Source organism: Eschrichtius robustus, chromosome 10 (genome assembly GCF_028021215.1).
Source record: "Eschrichtius robustus isolate mEscRob2 chromosome 10, mEscRob2.pri, whole genome shotgun sequence".
Lineage (NCBI taxonomy): Eukaryota > Metazoa > Chordata > Mammalia > Artiodactyla > Eschrichtiidae > Eschrichtius > Eschrichtius robustus.
Genome location: NC_090833.1, coordinates 89,028,043 through 89,049,721, shown reverse-complemented (window position 1 = coordinate 89,049,721; position 21,679 = coordinate 89,028,043). Strand labels below are relative to the sequence as shown.

General features: G+C 38.1%; 1 long non-coding RNA gene across 1 annotated transcript in view; it reads left to right on the top strand.

Moving 5' to 3' along the window:
• Positions 1-21,679, top strand: part of LOC137770089 (uncharacterized) — a 34,938-nt gene that overhangs the window by 10,534 nt on the left and 2,725 nt on the right. The window lies entirely within an intron of this gene.

Below are 21,679 nucleotides of genomic sequence, written 5' to 3'. Positions count from 1 at the left end.
TAATTTATTTTCCCTTATTAAAGTAATAACTGAATCCAAACAACCCAGCTTTCTAGAATTTCCATGATAATTTCCAGATATTTCAGAGTAAATTTTAAACCTCACAGATATTGCTAACAATGATATTTTGGGGTACAAAAACAATATGTCATCATTATTTTTCCTTAAAAGTTTTACTAGTTAGTGTGTTCACCATCCCATCTCCTCCCAAACACACACACCATCATCATCTCTACCATCACCAGTAACAGATATTAAAAGCATGTTATATACACAGTATTGGCCAAATTTTCCCCAAGGCATAATCCATTCTCAGATTATAAAATCTCTTGTTGCATTAAAACAAAGTAGAGATTGGGGGATCCAAGGTGGTGGAGGAGTAGGAGGACGTGGAGTTCATCTCTCTCCACAGATGCATCAGGAATACATCTACAGATGCAACAATTCTCACAGAACACCAGCTGAACACTAGCAGAAGACCTGGGACACTGAAAAGGACTATAAAGATCCCTGCATAACTGGGTGGGACGAAAGAAAGAAGGGAGAAGGAGAAGAGGAAGCGGGATGGGACCGGCACCCCAGGGTGGGGGAGTTGAAGCAGAGGAGAGATTCCTGCATCTGGGGAAGCCCCGCCCCCCAATGGGGAAATCAGTTGGGATAGAAGGGAAGCATTTAAGGCTGTTGGAGGAGGGTGAAGCAGCCAATCTGTCACAGACAGGGCAGAGTGAGAACTACACAGATGGCCTGTGCCACAGCCCTACTGTGCCACAGACTGGGGTGTGTGTTCACTGGTGTGCAAGGTGGCTGGGAAATGGAGTGTAGGGATTGGAGAGCAGGCCTGGGGCGAGGACTGCTGTTTGCTGCAGGGAGACGAACTGAGGGGGTGGGAGGGAGGAAATCTGCAACAGGAAATGCCTACGGAGGAAGACCAGACTGCCGTGGAAGCAGGGTGCTACTGCTGAGTCACACGCAGGGGGTGGAGCCATTATTGTAGCCTCTCTCTCCCCATATGCCAGGATCTGCTGATGGACAATAGAAAAAGCCCTCCTAGGGCTGGTCCTCACACACCTGCCACCAGGTGCAAAAAAAAGGCCTTCACTAGGGTCATATTGCTTACACCCATGGCCACCAGCTTCCCTGCACATTTGGCACTGTTGGGTCTCCCACAATCCAAACAGCCCTACCACCTCCATGCCCTGTCCTCACCAGGGCAGACACCAGTGCTCCAGGGCAGCCCCAGGAGCAGACCCTTCGTGGCCCACACGCAGAGGTGGGGATAAAACCAAAGCTGAACCTCAGGGGCAGGGCGACCAAGGAAGAGGATTGAAAATCTTCCTATCAGCTGCACAAGCTGAAGATTAAACCCCCACGATCAGCTAGGTAGACCTGCATCTATGGAATATTTGAGTAGACAATGAGAACTCCCATAAAAGAAAATGGTCACGCTCTGGCAGCTGTGGACTTTGGAAGCAAGCACACATGGGTGTTTGACCAGATCAGAGTCTGAGTGGTCCCCATGGGGCCCACAACAGGTCCAGAGACCAGCCCAGAGGCAATGGAAGGCCTCTTGGGGAGGTGGAGGTGGGCTGTGGCTCACAGCGGGGGCAAGGACACTGACAGCTGAGACCCCAGGAAAACATTATTATTACTATTACTTTTATTATGTTTTGATTTGTTCTGTTGTTCTGTTTTTTCTCTTTTTTTTCTGGTTCTTATTGTTTTATTTTTTTTTATTTACTTTTTTGGGATTTTCTTGTTTTTTAATATATTATATTTATTTTTTTTACATATTTCTACTTCTACTTTGCTTTTCAGTTCTGTGTTCTTTTCCCTTTTTTCTTCTTTTTCTTTAATATATTTTTTATATTTCTATTTCTACTTTGCTTTTCTGTTCTGTGTTTTTTCCTCTTTTTTAAAAATCATTTTTGTTGGTTAGTTTTGTTTCTTTGCTTTATTCTTCAGCTGGCACTCTGCTCTGGTTTTGTTTTTTGGCTTTCTGTCTTTCTTAGTTTTGTTTTTAATTGTTTGATTTCGTTTTTGGATTCTTTTGTTTGTCTGGTTGTCCTCTTGCCTTTTGTTTTATTTTGTTCTCTTTTTGTTTCTTTTGTGTGTGTGCATGTTTCCTTGTTTCAGTTTCTGTTTGTTTGATTTTACTTTTACTATTTGAGGTTTTGTTTGTCTTTTTTTCTTTTCTTTTTTTTTTTTTCTTAATCCCCTTTATTGCCATAATGAGTGACTTGCAGGGTCTTGGTTCCCCGACTGGAAGTCAGGCCTGAGCCTCTGGGGAGGGAGCGCTGAGTCCAGGATGCTGGACCACCAGAGAGTTCCTGGCCCAAGGGAATATTAATCAGTGAGAGCTCTCAAGGAGACCTCTATCTGAGTACAAGACCTGGCTCCACCCAACTGCCTGCAGCTCCCAGCGCTGGACACCTCACACCAAACAACAAACAAAACAGGAACACAAACCCACCTATCAGCAGACAGGCTACCTAAAGTCATACTAAGGTCACAGACAACCCAAAACACACCACTGACAAGGTCCTGCCCATCAGAGGGAAAAGACTCAGCTCCACCCACCAGAACACAGGCACCAATCCCTCTCATCAGGAAGGCTACACAAGCTACTGGACCAACCTCACCACCAGGGGCAGTGAACACAAGCAAGAGGAACTACAACCCTGCAGCCTGGAGAAAGGAGACCTCAAACACAGTAAATTAGAAAAAGTGAGAAGACAGAGAAATATCTTGCAGACAAAGGAGCAAGATAAAAACCCATAAGACCAAATACATGAAGAGGAAAGAGGCAAACTACCTGAGAAAGAATTCAGAGTAATGATAGTAAAGGTGATCCAAAATCTCAGAAATAGAATGGAGGCACAGATGGAGAAGATACAAGAAATGTTTAATAGGGACCTAGAAGAACTAAAGAACAGACAATCAGTGATGAACAACACAATAACTGAAATGGAAAATACACTAAAAGGAATCAGTAGCAGAATAACTGAGGCAGAAGAACGGATAAGTGAGCTGGAAAATAGAGTGGTGGAAATAACTGCAGCAGAGCAGAATAAAGAAAAAAGAATGAAAAGAAATGAGGACATTCTCAGAGACCTCTGGGACAACATTAAGTGCACCAACATTCGAATTACAAGGGTCCCAGAAGAATAAGAGGAAAAGAGAGGGTCTGAGAAAATATTTGAAGAGATTGTAGTTGGAAACTTCCCTAACATGGGAAAGGAAATAGTCAAGTCCAGGAAACACAGAGAATCCCATACAGGATAAACTCAAGACACCGAGACACCTATTAACATATTAACGCCGAGACACATATTAATCAAGCTAACCAAAATTAAACACAAAGAAAAATATTAAAAGCAACAAAGGAAAAGTGATAAATAAAATACAAGGGAATCCCCATAAAGTTAACAGCTGATCTTTCAGCTGAAACTCTGTAGGCCAGAAGGTAGTGGCAGGATATATTTAAAGTGATGAAAGGGCAAAACCTACAACCAAGATTACACTACCCAGCAAGGATCACATTCAGATTTGACAGAGAAATCAAAAGCTTTACAAACAGGCAAAAGTTAATAGAATCCAGCACCATGAAACCAGCTTTACAACAAATGCTAAAGGAACTTCTCTAGGCAGGAAACACAAGAGAAGGAAAAGACCTACAAAAACAAACCCAAAACAATTAAGAAAATGGTAATAGGAACATGCATATCAATAATCACCTTAAATGTAAATGAATTAAATACTCCAACCAAAAGACACAGACTGGCTGAATGGATACAAAAACAAAACCCGTATATATGCTGTCTACAAGAGACCCACTTGAGACCTAAATAGACATTTCTCCAAAGAAGACATACAGATGGCCAACAAACACATGAAAGGATGCTCAACATCACTAATCATTAGAGAAATGCAAATCACAACCACAATGAGGTATCGCCTTACACCGGTCAGAATGGCTATCATCAAAAAATCTACAAGCAATAAATACTGGAGAGTGTATGTAAAACAGGGAACCCTCCTGCACCGTTGGTGGGAATGTAAATTGATATAGCCACTATGGAGAACAGTGTGGAGGTTACTTTAAAAACTAAAAATGGAACTACCATATGACCCAGCAATCCCACTACTGGGTATATACCCTGAGGAAACCATAATTCAAATAGATACATGCACCCCATTGTTCATCGCAGCACTATTTACAATAGTCAGGACATGGAAGCAACCAAAATGGCCATCGACAGATGAATGGATAAACAAGATGTGGTACATATATGCAATGGAATATTACTCAGCCATAAAAAGGAATGAAATTGAGTCATCTGTAGTGATGTGGATGGAGCTAGAGTCTGTCATACAGAGTGAAGTGAGTCAGAAAGAGTAAAACAAATACTGTATGTTAACACATATATATGGAATCTAGAAAAACAGTACTGATGAACCTAGGGCAGGGTAGGAACAGAGACACAGACGTAGAGAACAGACTTGTGGACATGCGGGGAAGGGGAGGGTGGGACGAACTGAGAGAGTAGTAGTAACATATATACACTACCATGTGTAAAATAGATAGCTTGTGGGAAGCTGCGGTATAGCACAGGGAGATCAGCTCAGTGCTCTGTGACGACCTAGAGGGGTGGGATGGGGAAGGTGGGAGGGAGGCTCATGAGGGAGGGGATATAGGTATACATATAGCTGATTCACTTTGTTGTACAGCAGAAACTAATTCAACATTGTAAAGCAATTATAATCCAATAAAGATATTAAAAAATAAAGGTTAAAAACATAATGGAGAAGAAAATGAAAAAGATTATATATATGTATAACTGAATCACTTTGCTGTACATCAGAAATTAACACAACATTGTAAATTAACTATACTTAAATAAAATTATTTTAAAAAATAAAAAAAGTAGAATATGACACAAAGTAAAATTAAGTAGCATTTGCCTGTATTGTAAACATTTGGAACAAACATGCTGGGTTTCTGGGAGGCACTTGCTTGCAGGAAACAACTAAGTCATTGTCTGGGAATAATTAAAAGACATATTAACGAGTTTATTGATATGGATAGGACAGATCCAATTGAGGTGATGGATTGTTTGCCATTATACTGTTGTATCCCCTTTAGCAGAAGAAGGAGAGATTACATAAAAATGTATCCATCTTGTGAAATTCTCCTTATAACAAGGAAAAGTGTGGTTTACCCTGTATCAGGTCCTTTATGTGATAAAGTTTATTCCACAAGAGGGAATGTATCTAGTCTTACCAAGAGGAAAAGGCAAGAAGGACATTATATTATTTATCAAAGGGTCAATTCACCAAAAAGATATAACAATTTTGTAAACATATAACTGAACATCAGACCCCAAAATATCAATATATGAAGCAAACATTGACCCTAATCTCTGGTAGAAAACCCCAGAGATTACAGCCATGTGCATGCCTGCATGTGCACACAGACACACACATGCACACACAGCTAATTCAGGGAAGTTGCTAATAAACCAATCCAAGACAGTTGCAGGATCCAAATTAAGACACAAAAATCAGTTGCATTTCTGTACACTAGAACAATGAATAATCCAAAAGGAAATTAAGAAAACAATTCCATTTACATAGCATCAGAAAATAAGTAGATAAAACACTTAGGAATAAATTTAACCAAGAAGGAAAAGATTTGTGCACTGAAAACTACAAAGCATTGCTGAAAGGAATTAAAGAAGACAAAAATAAATGGAAAGGCATCTTATGTTAATGGACTGGAAGACCCAATATTATTAAGATGACAGTACTACTCAAAGTGAAATACAGGTTCAATACAAACTCTATCAAAATCCCAGCAACATTTTTTGCAGAAATGGAAAGACTAATCCTAAAGTTAGTTTGGAATCTCATGGGACTCCAAATAGCCAAAACAATCTTGAAAAAAAAAAAATTCGGAGGACTCACACCTGATTTCAGAACTTACTACAAAGATAATAGTAATCTAAACACTGTGGTACTGACATAAGGACACATAGAGAACAGAATTGAGAGCCTAGAAATAAGTCTTCATTTATATGGCCAATCTGTTTTTGACAAAGGAACAAAAACCATTCAGTGGGGGAAAGGCAAGTCAACAAATGTTACTGGGAAACTGTATATCTACATGCAAAAGAATGAAGCTGGACCCTTATGCCACACACAAAATAAACTCAAAATAGATTGAAGACCTACATGTAAGATCTAAAACCATAAAACTCTTGGAAGACAACATAGGGAAAAATCTTCATGACAATGGGTTTGGCAACTGGATATGACAGCAAAAACACAGATGGTAAAAGGAAAAAATTAGGTAAATTGGACTTAATCAAAATTTAAAACTTTTGTGCATAATAGGACACTATTGACAGGGTGAAAAGGCAACTCACAGAATGGAGAAAATATTTGCAAATCATGTATCTAATAAGGGATTAATATCCAGATTATTTAGAGAACTTCTAAAGCTCAACAACGACAACAACGTAACCTGATTATAAAATGAAAAAAGGACTTGAATAGATATTTTCCAAAGAAGATAAACAAATAGAAAATAAGCACATAAGCTGGCAAGCACCATTGTGGAATCCTCCCTCTAGCTTATGAGCCCTAGAACCCAGCCCTACCCTGGCCCAACAACCTGTAGATGCCATTGCTGGGAAACCTCAATGGTTTGAGGCAACTTGACTGGGCAAGGACGTGGCCTCACACATTAGCAGACAGGCTGCCTTAAGAACCACTGAACCCATGGCCCCCTCTGGACATGACCCTGCTGACCAGATGGCCCAGAACCCAGCTCCACCCACCAGTGGGCAGGTACCAGCCCTAAAATCCCCTGGGCCCCAGCCCTGCCTTCCAGGGCCTGCTTTAGCCTCTGGACCAGCCTCACCTACCAGGGGGCAGATACCAGATGCAAGAAAACCAGAATCCTGCAGCCTGTGAACCCAGCCTGCCCATCAGCAGGCTGGACCCTGCCCTGACCCAGCTGGGCCCTGTCCTGCCAACTAGCAAGCCAACACAAGCTTTGGGACACCCAGACCCCTTACCCAACTGTGTCAGGAACCACTCCCCCCTCCACCACCAGTGATCTGGCATCAGCTCTGGGACTCCTGGGCCCTGCAACCAGACTCCAGGACCTGGCTCTGCCCACCAGTAGGCTGGCAGTAACCCCAGGACCTGGCTTCATCCAGCAGTGGGTGGGCAACAGCCCCAGAGTCTTCTGGACCCTGATGCCACCCACTAGTGAGCCACACTAGCCCTGAGGTCCCCTGGGGTTCTGCAGTCAGCCACCTCATGACCCAGTCCTGCAACCAGCAGCTGGCAGGCTTTGCACAAGGCAGGGCCTGGCAACCAACCAGACTGGGGGCAAACCAAGCCTAGCAGACCACCCAGATAGCCCACCATGATAGAAGGACCCACGCAGCCCTCATAAGGGGAACCCCTAGAGGGGTTGGGTGACAATAGAGGAGTCTGCTGCTGGGACCCATAAGACATCTCCTACAAAAGGCCACTTTTCCAATGTCAGAAAACATAACCAATCTACCAGATAGATTAAAATATAAACAGTAACTTAGGCAAAATGAGTCAACATAGGAATATATTCTAGACGAAGGAACAAGATAAAACCCTAGAAGAACTAAGTGAAGTGAAGATAGGCAATCTACCCAAGAAAGAATTCAGGGTAGTGATTGTAAAGATGATCAAATAACTTGAGAGAAAACGAAGTTAGAAGTTTTTAACAAAGAATTAGAAAATATAGAGAACAACGAAACAGAGATGAAGAATAAAATAACTGAAAAGAAAAATACACTAGAAGGAATCAACACTACACTAAATGATACAGAGGAGAGGATCAGTGAGCTGGTAGACAAAGAAGTGGAAATCACTGATGCTGAACAGAGAAAAAAATGAAAAGAAATGAGGACAGTTTAAGAGACCTCTGGGACAACATCAAAGGCACTAATAAGGATCCCAGAAAGATAAGCAAGAGAGAAAGTGGCTGAGAACATATTTGAAGACAAAATTGCTGAAAACTTCCCTAACCTGTGGAAAAAAACAGACATCCAAGGCCAGGGAGCAGTCCCATACAGTATTAACCCAGAGAGGAACACACCATGACACATTGTAATTAAAATGGCAAAAGTTAAAGATAGAGAATGTTAAAAGCAACAAGGGAAAAGCAACAGATAACATAAAAGGGAACTCCCATAAGGCTATCAGCTGACTTCTCAGCAGAAACTCTGTAGGCCAGAAGGAAGTGGCATGATATTTTTAAAGTGATGAAAGGGAAAAACCTACAAGCAAGAATACTCTACCCAACAAAGTTCTCATTCAGATTTTATGGAGAGATCAAAAACTTTATAGATAAGCAAAAGCTAAAAGAGTTCAACACCACCAAAACGGCTTTACAAGAAATGTGAAAGGAAATTCTGTTAGCAAAAAAGAAAAAGCCACAATCAGAAACATGAAAATTATGAAAGGAAAAAGCTCATCATTAAAGGCAAACATACAGTAAAGGTAGGAAATCATCCACACACAAAGCTAGTAGGAAGGTTAAAAGACAAAAGTGGTAAAATCATCTATATCCATAAATAGCAGTTAAGGAATACACCAATTAGATATGAAATATGATATCAAAAACAGTAATCACGAGGGGAGGAGTGTAAAATGCAGGGTTGTAAACTTGCATTTGAAGTTAAGAAATCAGCAACTAAAAACAATCACATGTATATACGTTGCTATATAAAAACCTCTTGGTAACCACAAACCAAAAATCTATAATACATACACACACAAAAAAGAAAAAGCAATCCAAACATAACATTAAAGAGAGTCACCAAATCACAAGAGAAGAGAACAAAAGGAGAAGAAAGGAATGAAAAAAAAACTACAAAAACAATCCACAAAATGGCAATAAGAATATACATATCAATAATTACTTTAAATGTAAATGGACTAAGTTCTCCAATCAAAAGGCATAGAGTGGCTAAATGGATACAAAAACAAAACCTGTATTTATGCTCCCTACAAGAGGCTCACTTCAGATCTAAAAACACACACAGACTAAAATGAGGGGATGGAAAAGTTACTCCATGAGAATAGAAATCAAAGGAAAGTTGGGGTAGCAATACTTATATCAGACAAAATAGACTTTAAACCAAAGACTATAACAAGAGACAAAGAAGGATATTACATAATGATCAAGGGATCAATTCAAGAAGAAGATATAACAATTGTAAATATATATGCATCCACCATAGGAGCATCTAAATATATAAAGCAAATATTAGCATACATAAAGGGAGAAATTGATAATAACAGTAATAATAGGGGACTTTAACACTCAACTTACATCAATAGATCATCCAGACAGAAAATTGATAAGAAAACACTGGCCTTAAATGACACATTATAGACTTTATAGATACATATAGAACATTCCATCCAAAAGCAGCAGAATACACATTCTTTTCACGTGCACATGGACCATTCTCCAAGACAGATCATATGCTAGTCCACCCAAACAAGCCTTGGTATGTTTAAGAAAATTGAAATCCAACCAAACATCTTTTCAGACAACAGTGCTATGAGACTAGAAATCAACTACAAGAAAATAACTGCAAAAAGCACAAACATGTGGAGGCTAAACAATATGCTACTACACAACCAATGGATCACTGAAGAAATAAAAAAATACCTGGAGACAAATGAAAACAGGACAATCCAAAACCTATGGGACACAGCAAAAGCAGTTCTGAGAGGGAAGTTTATAGAGATAAAAACTTACCTCAAGAAACAAGAAAAATCTCAAATAAACAACCTAACCTTACACCTAAAGGAGCTAGAAAAAGAAAAACAAACAAACCCAAAGTTAGTGAAAGGAAAGAAATAATAAAAATCAGAGTAGAAGTAAATGAAATAGAGATTTAAAAACAACAGGAAATATCAATGAAACTAGGAGCTGGTTCTTTGAAAAAATATACAAAATTGATAAAACTTTAGCCAGAGTCATCAAGAAAAAGAGAGAGGGCCCAAATCAATAAAATAAAAAAATTTAAAAGTTACAACTGACACCACATTAATACAAAAGATCATAAGAGACTACTAAAAACAATTATATGCCAATGAAATGGACAATTTAGAAGAAATGGACAAATTCTCAGAAATGTACAATCTCCCAAGCCTGAACCAGGAAGATATAGAAAGTATGAACAGATCAGTTACCAGTAAGTATATTAAATCAGTAATTTTAAAATTCCCAAGAAACAAAAGTCCAGGACCAGATAGTTTTATAGGTGAATTCACCATACATTTAGAGAAGAGTTAACATCTGTCTCTCTCAAACTATTCCAAAATATTGCAGAGGAAGGAACACTTCCAAATTCATTCTATGAGGCCAGCATCACCCTGATGCCAAAACCAGACAAAGATATCACAAAAAAAGAAAATTTTAAGCCAATATCACTGATGAGTAATAGGTGCAAAAATCCTCAGCAAAATATCAGCACACTGAATTCAGTAATACATTAAAAGGATTATACAGCATAATCAAGTTAGATTTATCCCAGGAATGCAAGGGTGGTTCAATATTCACAATCAATGTGATACACATTGACAAATCAAAGAATAAAAATCATATGATCATCTCAATAGATGCAGAAAAAGCTTCTGACAAAGTTCAACATTCATTTATTATAAAAATTCTCCACAAAGTGGTTATAGAAACAACATATCTCAACATAGCAAAGGATATATATGACAAGCCCACAGCTAACATCATACTCAGTGGTGAAAAGCTGAAAGCATTTCCTCTTACATTAGGAACAAGACAAGGATACCCACTTTTGCCACTTTTATTTAACATAGTATGGGAAGTCCTAGCTACAGCAGTCAGACAAAAATTAGAAATAAAACAAATACAAACTGAAAAGGAAGAAGTAAAACTCTGCAGATGATGTTATACTATACATAGAAAATCCTAAAGATGCTACCAGAAAACTACTGGAGCTCATCAAAGAATTCTGTAAAGTTGCAGGATACAAAATTCATATACACATATCTGTTGCATTTCTATACACTAACAATGCACTGTCAGAAAGAGAAATTAAGTAAACAATCCCATTTACCATTGCATCAAAAAGAATAAAAAACCTAGGTATAAACCTGTGTAAGGAGCTAAAAGACCTATACTCGGAAAACTATAAGACACTGATGAAAGAAATTGAAAATGATACAAACAGAGAAATATATACTGTGTTCTTGGATTGGAAGAATTACTATTGTTAAAATGTCCATACTACCCAAGGCAATCTACAGATTCAGTGAAATCCCTATTAAAATACCAATGGCATTTTTTACAGAACTAAAACAAATAATCCTAAAATTTGTATGGAAACACAAAAGACTCCAAATAGCCAAAACAACCTTGATAAAGAAGAACAGAGCTGGAGGAATCTTGCGCCCTGACTTCAGACTATACTACAAATCTACAGCAGTCAAAACAATGTGGTACTGGCACAAAGACACATAGATCAATGGAACAGCAGAAAGAGCCCAGAAATAAACCCATACAATTATGGTCAATTAATCTACAAAAAGGAAACAAGAATATACAATGGAGAAAAGAGTCTCTTCAATAAGTGGTGCTGTGAAAACTGGGCAGCTACCTGTAAAAGAATGAAATTATAATGTTTTCTGATACCATATACAAAAATAAACTCAAAATGGATTAAAGTCCTAAATTTAAGACCAGAAATCATAAAACTGCTAGAGGAAAACATAGGCAGAACACTCTTTGACATAAATCATAGCAATATTTTTTTGGATCTGTCCCCTAAAGCAAAGGAAATACAAATAAACAAATGGGACCTAATTAAAGTGAAAAGCTTTTACACAGCAAAGGAAACCATCTTAAAACGAAAGGACAACGTACTGAATGGGAGAAATATTTGCAAATGATATGACTGATAAGGGGTTAATATTCAAAATATATAAACAGGTCATATAATTCCATCAAACAAACAAGCAACCCAATTTACAAATGGGCAGAAAAGCTGAACAGAAAGTTTAACAAAGAGGACATGCTGATGGCCTACAGGCACATGAAAAGGTGCTTAACATCACTGATCAGGGAAATGTAAATCAAAACCACAATGAGGGACTTCTCTGGTGGCACAGTGGTTAAGAATCCACCTGCCAATGCAGGGGACACAGGTTCGAGCCCTGGTCTGGGAAGATCCCACATGCCACAGAGCAACGAAGCCCACGTGCCACAACTACTGAGCCTGCACTCTAGAGCCCGCAATCCACAACTCCTGAGCCCACGGGCAACAACTACAGAAGCCCATGCGCCCTAGAGCCCATGCTGCGCAACAAGAGAAGCCACCGCAAGGAGAAGCCCGTGCACCTCAATGAAGAGTAGCCCCCGCTCACTGCAACTAGAGAAAGCCCGTGTGCAGCAACGAAGATCCAACGCAGCCCAAAATAAATAAAAATTTTTTAAAAACACACAATGAGATAGCCCCATAGTTATCAGAATGGTTATTATCAAAAAGACAAGAAGTAACAAGTGTTGGCAAGGATCTGGAGAGAAGGGAACATTGTACGTGGTTGGTGGCAATATAAATTGGTGCAGCCACTGTGGAAAACAATATGGAGATTTCTCAGAGAATAAAAAATATAACTACCATATGACCCAGCAATTCAACTCCTGGGTATATACCTGAAAAAAACCACTAATTTGAAAAGATACATGCACCCCAATATTCATAGTAGCATTATTTACAATTGCTAAGATATGAAGCAACCTAAGTGTTCATCCACAGGTGAAGGGATAAAGAAATGTGGTATATGTATACAATGGAATACTACTCAGCCATAAAAAGGAACAAAATTTTGCCATTTGCAACAACATAGATGGACTTGGAGGGTATTATGCTAAGTGAAATAAGTCAGAGGAAGACAAATACTGTATGATATCACTTATATGTAGAATCTGAAAAATACAGCAAACTAGTGAATATAACAAAAAAGAAGCAGACTCACAGATATAAAGAACAAACTAGTGGCTACCAGTGGGGAGAGGGAAGAGAGGAGGGGCAAGAGGGTGTAGGAGATTAAGAGGTACAAACTATTATATATAAAATCGATAAGCTACAAGGCTATATTGTATACCACAGGGAATATAGTCAGTATTTTATAATAACTATAAACAGAGTGTGACCTTTAAAAATTGTGAATCACTGTGTTGTACACCTGTAACTTATATAATATTGTAAATCACCTATACTTCAGTTAAAAAAAATAGAGAATCCAAAATAAATAAATTAGTTAAATTTTAATTTAAGAAAAGTAGCCAACTCAAACAAATAGAATGTCTAGAAATGAAAGGTATAAAGATCATGATTAAAATTGTGATACAGTGTATCTTTAATATTACTTTGTCACTCAATTAATGCTAATGAGGATGTCATTCATTTCTTTTTCTGGTTACATTTCTTTTTTTTTAAACATTTTTATTGGAGTATAATTGCTTTACAATGTTGTGTTACTTTCCACTGTATAACAAAGTGAATCAGCTATATGTATACATATATCCCCATATGCCCTCCCACCCTCCCTATCCCATCCCTATAGGTGGTCACAAAACACCGAGCTGATCTCCCTGTGCTATACAGCTGCTTCCCACCAGCTAGCTATTTTACATTTGGTAGTGTATATATGTCAATGCTACTCTCTCACTTCGTCCCAGCTTACCCTTTCCTGTCCCCGTGTGCTCAAGTCCATTCTCTACATCTGCATCTTTATTGCTGTCCTGCCCCTAGGTTCATCAGAACCTTTTTTTTTTTTTTTTAGATTCCATAACTATGTGTTAGCATACGGTATTTGTTTTTCTCTTTCTGACTTACTTCACTCTGTATGACAGACTCTAGGTCCATCCACCTCACTACAAATAACTCAATTTCGTTTCTTTTTATGGCTGAGTAATATTCCATTGTATATATGTGCCACATCTTCTTTATCCATTCATCTGTTAATGGACACTTAGGTTGCTTCCATGTCCTAGCTATTGTAAATAGAGCTGCAATGAACATTGTGGTACATGACTCTTTTTGAATTATGGTTTTCTCAGGGTATATGCCCAGTAGTGGGATTGCTGGGTCGTATGGTAGTTCTACTTTTAGTTTTTTAAGGGCCCTCCATACTCTTCTCCATAGTGGCTGTATCAATTTACAGTGCAACCACCAACAGTGCAAGAGGGTTCCCTTTTCCCCACACCCTCTCCAGCACTTATTGCTTGTAGATTTTTTGATGATGGCCATTCTGACAGGTGCGAGGTGATACCTCATTATAGTTTTGATTTGCATTTCTCTATTTTCTTTTTTATAAATTTATTTATTTATTATTTATTTTTGACTGCATTGGGTCTTCGTTGCTGCGTGCAGGTTATCTCTAGTTGCGGCGAGCGGGGGCTACTCTTCGTTGCGATGTGCGGGCTTCTCATTGCGGTGGCTTCTCTTGTTGTGGAGCACGGGCTCCAGGCACACAAGCTTCAGTAGTTGTGGCTCGTGGGCTTAGTTGCTCCACAGTGTGTGGGATCTTCCCAGACCAGGGCTCAAACCCATGTCCCCTGCATTAACAGGCGGATTCCTAACCACTGTGCCACAAGGGAAGTCCCTGAATTTCTGTATTGATTAGTGATGTTGAGCACCCTTTCCTGTGTTTGTTGTCAATCTGTATATCTTCTTTGGAGAAGTGTATATTTAGGTCTTCATCTTCTTCTTGGATTGGGTTGTTTGTTTTTTTGATATTGAGCTGCATGAGCTGCTTGTATATTTTGGATGTTAATCCTTTGTCAGTTGCTTCATTTGCAAATATTATCTCCCATTCTAAGGGCTGTCATTTCGTTTTGTTTATGGTTTCCTTGGCTGTGCAAAAGGTTTAAAGTTTCATTAGGTCCCATTTGTTTATTTTCGTTTTTATTTCCCTTTCTCTAGGAGGTGGGTCAAAAGGATCTTGCTGTGATTATGGCAAAGAGAGTTCTTCCTATGTTTTCCTCTAAGAGTTTTATAGTCTCTGGCCTTACATTTAGGATTTTAATCCATTTTGAGTTTATTTTTGTGTATGGTGTTAGGAAGTGTTCTAATTTCATTCTTTTACATGTAGCTGTCCAGTTTTCCCAGCACCACTTATTGATGAAGCTGTCTTTTCTCCAATGTATATTCTTTCCTCCTTTATCAAAGATAAGGTGACCATATATGCGTGGGTTTATCTCTGGGCTTTCTATCCTGTTCCATTGATCTTTATTTCTGTTTTTGTGCCAGTACCATACTGTCTTGATTACTGTAGCTTTGTAATATATTCTGAAGTCAGGGAGCCTGATTCCTCCAGCTGTTTTTCTTTCTCAAGATTGCTTTGGCTATTCGGGGTCTTTTGTGTTTCCATACAAACAGTGAAATTTTTTGTTCTAGTTCTGTGAAAAATGCCATTGATAATTTGATAGAGATTGCATTGAATCTGTAGATTGCTTTGGGTAGTATAGTCATTTTCACAATATTGATTCTTCCAATCCAAGAACATGGTATATCTCTCCATCGGTTTAATTCATCTTTAATTTAGAAATGCACAACCTGTCGAGACTGAACCAGGAAAAATTGAAAATATGAACAGACCAATCACAAGCACTGAAATTGAAACTGTGATTAAAAATCCTCCAACAAACAAAAGCCCAGGACCAGATGGCTTCACAGGCGAATTCTACCAAACATTTAGAGAAGAGCTAACACCTATCCTTCTCCCACTCTTCCAAAATATTGCAGAGGGAGGAACACTCCCCAACTCATTCTATGAGGCCACCATCACCCTGATACCAAAACCAGACAAAGATGTCCCAAAGAAAGAAAACTACAGGCCAATATCACTGATGAACATAGATGCAAAACTCCTCAACAAAATACTAGCAAACAGAATCCAACAGCACATTAAAAGGATCATACACCATGATCAAGTGGGGTTTATTCCAGGAATACAAGGATTCTTCAATATACGCAAATCAATCAACGTGATACACCATATTAATAAATTGAAGGAGAAAAACCATATGATCATCTCAATAGATGCAGAGAAAGCTTTCAACAAAATTCAACACCCATTTATGATAAAAGCCCTGCAGAAAGTAGGCATAGAGGGAACTTTCCTCAACATAATAAAGGCCATATATGACAAACCCACAGCCAACATTGTCCTCAATGGTGAAAAACTGAAACCATTTCCACTAAGATCAGGAACAAGACAAGGTTGCCCACTCTCACCACTATTATTCAACATAGTTTTGGAAGTGTTAGCCACAGCAGTTAGAGAAGAAAAAGAAATAAAAGGAATCCAAATCGGAAAAGAAGAAGTAAAGCTGTCACTGTTTGCAGATGACATGATACTATATATACAGAATCCTAAAGATGCTACCAGAAAACTACTAGAGCTAATCAATGAATTTGGTAAAGTAGCAGGATACAAAATTAATGCACAGAAATCTCTTGCATTTCTATACACTAATGATGAAAAATCTGAAAATGAAATTAAGAAAACACTCCCATTTACCATTGCAACAAAAAGAATAAAATATCTAGGAATAAACCTACCTAAGGAGACAAAAGACCTGTATGCAGAAAATTATAAGACACTGATGAAGGAAATTAGAAATGATACAAATAGATGGAGAGATATACCATGTTCTTGGATTGGAAGAATCAACATTGTGAAAATGACTCTACTGCCCAAAGCAATCTACAGATTCAATGCAATCCCTATCAAACTACCACTGGCATTTTTCACAGAACTAGAACAAAAAATTTCACAATTTGTATGGAAACACAAAAGACCCCGAATAGCCAAAGCAATCTTGAGAACGAAAAATGGAGCTGGAGGAATCAGGCTCCCTGACTTCAGACTATATTACAAAGCTACAGTAATCAAGACAGTTTGGTACTGGCACAAAAACAGAAATATAGATCAATGGAACAGGATAGAAAGCCCAGAGATAAACCCACGCACATATGGTCACCTTATCTTTGATAAAGGAGGCAAGCATATACAGTGGAGAAAAGACAGCCTCTTCAATAAGTGGTGCTGGGAAAATTGGACAGATACATGTAAAAGTATGAAATTAGAACACTCCCTGACACCATACACAAAAATAAACTCAAAATGGATTAAAGACCTAAGTGTAAGGCCAGACACTATCAAACTCTTAGAGGAAAACATAGGCAGAACACTCTATGACATACATCACAGCAAGATCCTTTTTGACCCAGCTCCTAGAGAAATGGAAATAAAAACACAAATAAACAAATGGGACCTAATGAAACTTCAAAGCTTTTGCACAGCAAAGGAAACCATAAACAAGACCAAAAGACAACACTCAGAATGGGAGAAAATATTTGCAAATGAAGCAACTGACAAAGGATTAATCTCCAAGATTTACAAGCAGCTCATGCAGCTCAATAACAAAAAAACAAATAACCCAATCCAAAAATGGGCAGAAGACCTAAATAGGCATTTCTCCAAAGAAGATATACAGATGCCCAACAGACACATGAAAGAATGCTCAACATCATTAATCATTAGAGAAATGCAAATCAAAACTACAATGAGATATCATCTCACACCGGTCAGAATGACCATCATCAAAAAATCTAGAAACAGTAAATGCTGGAGAGGGTGTGGAGAAAAGGGAACACTCTTGCACTGTTGGTGGGAATGTAAATTGATACAGCCAGTATGGAGAACAGTATGGAGGTTCCTTAAAAAACTAAAAATAGAACTACCATACGACCCAACAATCCCACTACTGGGCATATACCCTGAGAGAACCATAATTCAAAAAGAGTCATGTACCAAAATGTTCATTGCAGCTCTATTTACAATAGCCAGGACATGGAAGCAACCTAAGTGTCCATCATCGGATGAATGGATAAAGAAGATGTGGCACATATATACAATGGAATATTACTCAGCCATAAAAAGAAATGAAATGGAGTTATTTGTAGTGAGGTGGATGGAGTTAGAGTCTGTCATACAGAGTGAAGTAAGTCAGAAAGAGAAAAACAAATACAGTATGCTAACACATATATATGGAATCTAAGGGAAAATAAAGGTCATGAAGGACCTAGTGGCAAGACGGGAATAAAGGCACAGACCTACTAGAGAATGGACTTGAGAATATGGGGAGGGGTAGGGGTAAGATGTGACAGGGTGAGAGAGTGGCATAGACATATATACACTACCAAATGTAAAATAGATAGCTAGTGGGAAGCAACCGCATAGCACAGGGAGATCAGCTCAGTGCTTTGTGACCACCTAGAGGGGTGGGATAGGGAGGGTGGGAGGGAGGGAGCTGCAAGAGGGAAGAGATATGGGAACATATGTATATGTATAACTGATTCACTTTGTTATAAAGCAGAAACTAACAGACCATTGTAAAGCAATTATACTCCAATAAAGTTGTTTAAAAAAAAAAAACCTTTAAAAAAAAGAATAAGAATTAAGATATCCTACCATTGTAATATGTATTTGGCTTTTGGATCTATATTTTGGCCTTTTGTTCTCCAATGGGAGAGTATTTATCCAGAAAGAAACTTGATGAAGGTAATGAATATGGGAAATATTCTGTGTCAACCCAACCCTCGTAAACTCACATTGTGGAGAAACCCTCGGAAAGTAATACAAATGTGAAAATTTTCTATGGGAACTCAAACCTTATTGAACATCAGAAAATCATACATTGAAGAAAACCTAGAATTTAATGTGGGATAACCATTAGCCAAAAGCCAACTTTCTTAGTGGGGCAGAAAATATGTATCTTAAAACATACACAAAAGAAACCTGAAGGTAATAGATGTGGGAGATTCTATCAGATATCAATGCTCAACTTGACTTACACATGGATAATTCCCATATGTCACATACTGACTGATTTGATACCAAGAACCATTTCCTCATCCTCCTAAGCTCACAGCTCTTTTAAATTTCACAATCACTCTTTCATCCATGTGAGGTCATGTCACTTACATCTGACTAGTGGCATGTGGGGTCAGTGACAATTTCTGTAAAAGACATCCCTTGAAATTGCCCATGTTCTCTGCTATTCCTTGTCAAAATGAAATGGAGATTATCCCTAGGAAGACCTTCGGACTCAGGAGCAGAAAATGGATAAGTATGAGATAGAAGAAATTAGTGTCCAAGAGTGACTCCAATATGTGTACATAGTTGGGTTTTGGGTGACATGAAAATAAACCTGTTGGCTGCTGAGCTCCTTCAGGTTTGGGTCTCCTTATTATGTAACCATCCCTCAGTCAGTGCATCCTATGAATATGACCTCTGCTTGAAGTCATCACTCAGTGTGTATCAGAAAAATCACACAGGAGAACTCCTAACAACATCCTTAAGGATCATAAGCTTTAATCTGCAATTCTTCATTATTAATGAGATATAAATACCAGGGGAAAATCCAACATTTCGATGTATATAGGAAAGCCTTTCCAATAAATTATATCTCATTGAATATCAGATAATTAAGACTATAAGGGTTTTGCCGGTGTCAGAGTTTTCAACAAACCTTCAAACTTCGTTATCAGTGATTACTGTGAGGGAAATCTATCGACTTGGGTAAGGTGAGTAAAAACCTTTACCTAGAAATTATATCAGAACTTTTGTTTCATATGTAATATAAAATCTTTTAATAACATGACAAAGTATTTGCAGACATTTACTGGGTAGGAAGCTTGAAGAAAATATGTAATCAGAATTAGAGCATTAAATGTATATGTGAATAATCTCTGAGCTCTGTAGTGTTTGTGTATGTAAGTATGGATGTGTGCCTGCCACTTAACAGCTGTCCATTTGATACATGTTTTAGAGCCACATCCTAGTAGTAGGAATTATGTGCCCTTTGATTAGTAACTATTATGACATAAGCCTTGATTTCCCATTTAGTTCTCAATAATAAATACATTGTTTATGGGAGATGTTTGAAAAATTCAAAATGTCATTCTGCATCCCATTTCTCTTGTCTTCTGGAATGTGTGTATAGGAAAAGCCATTGTTACTGAACTACCTCTTCAGCAAAGAAGACAAATAACATTTTCTGTAAACTTTTGCATTGTCTCAGGGTCAACAATGCATTTAGTATAAAGAGTCATTATATAAAGTATAAAAAAGTCAAATACACAGTTATTTGAAAAACAAGCCTGACTAATTTTTAAGAGCAGCTGGGAACACTAGTGCCCAATAAGAAAAATATCTCTATCTTCCATATTCCTGATATGCTTTAGTGCAATGCCTACATAGATTGGATTGTGTGAATTCTAATTCTGTGTAAGCCATGCAGCATCTGCATTTGTACTTTTTTATGATTGTGTCATATAGTGTCCTATGCTCTTTTCTTCCAGGTGTCAATGACATGATATAGTGACTGAGAGCATGTACTCACAGCTAGATGACCTGTGCTCAAATCCCAGATCCTTGTGGGATATTTTGGGTAGGAATCCAAAACTCTGTATTTTAGTTTCCCCATCTGCAAAATGGAGATAATATCACCTACTTCATATGATTATTGTGAGAATTAAAGAAATTAATCTATCTAAACCAAATATAGAATGCCTGGCACATGACATGTTATATACATGTTAGGTATTATTATTACCACCACCATCATCAATATTTCTGAATTTACTTTGAAAAAAACGGTATGTGGTTTTAACAGATTGAGTTGGTTGGCTGTCCAAGACCAATCTCCTACTTCTTCTTCACTGTCAGAGTCACCTCTTCTCCAGGTGATGCAGAGATTAACCTGGGCTAATCATGGAAATACACACTTCTACATTTGACCTGTTTAGAGTGTTCTTGTGACTTAGCTATGTCCAGTGTGATCTTTGAGGAAGTTTTGTGAAACTAGTGGGGAAAGGTTTCCTCCATGATTAAATAAACTATTCATTGTACCATTGTGTGAAAGAAGTATTTCTACTTCATGAGCTTTTATATTACCAGCACAGGTAGGTTCCTTTGGAAATTTAGCATGGTGTCTGATGTGTCTTCCATATAAAATGTGTGAAATACATTAAATTGAATTACCCACTGACCCCTGTATGTCATCTTTCCGTATATTTTCATAACTCCAAAAAGAAATCCCATACCCATTAACCATCACTCCTAATTACCCTCTCCCCTCAGCCCCTGACAACCAGTAATCTATTTTCTATCTCTATGGATGTGCATATTCAGATATTTCATATAAATGGAATCATACAATATATGACCTCTTGTGTCTGGTTTCTTTCACTTAGTATACTGTTTTCAAGGTTCATCTATGTTGTAGCATGTATCAGAACTTTATTCCCTTTTATGATCAGATAATATCCATTGTATGGATATATCACATTTTAAAAATCCATCATCAGTTTATGGACATTGGATTTTTGTAATAAGTTATTTTGTAATAACTTATTTGTGGTGATACTGCAAATGTCTACTCAGTACTGCTACATATTTTTCTAATAATAGATCCTGCCCTGTGCAGCAGAGTTGACCAATAACCCTTATGGGCCAATAAGAGTACCTTATCCTCCTGCCTCTACACTGATTACATTTAATC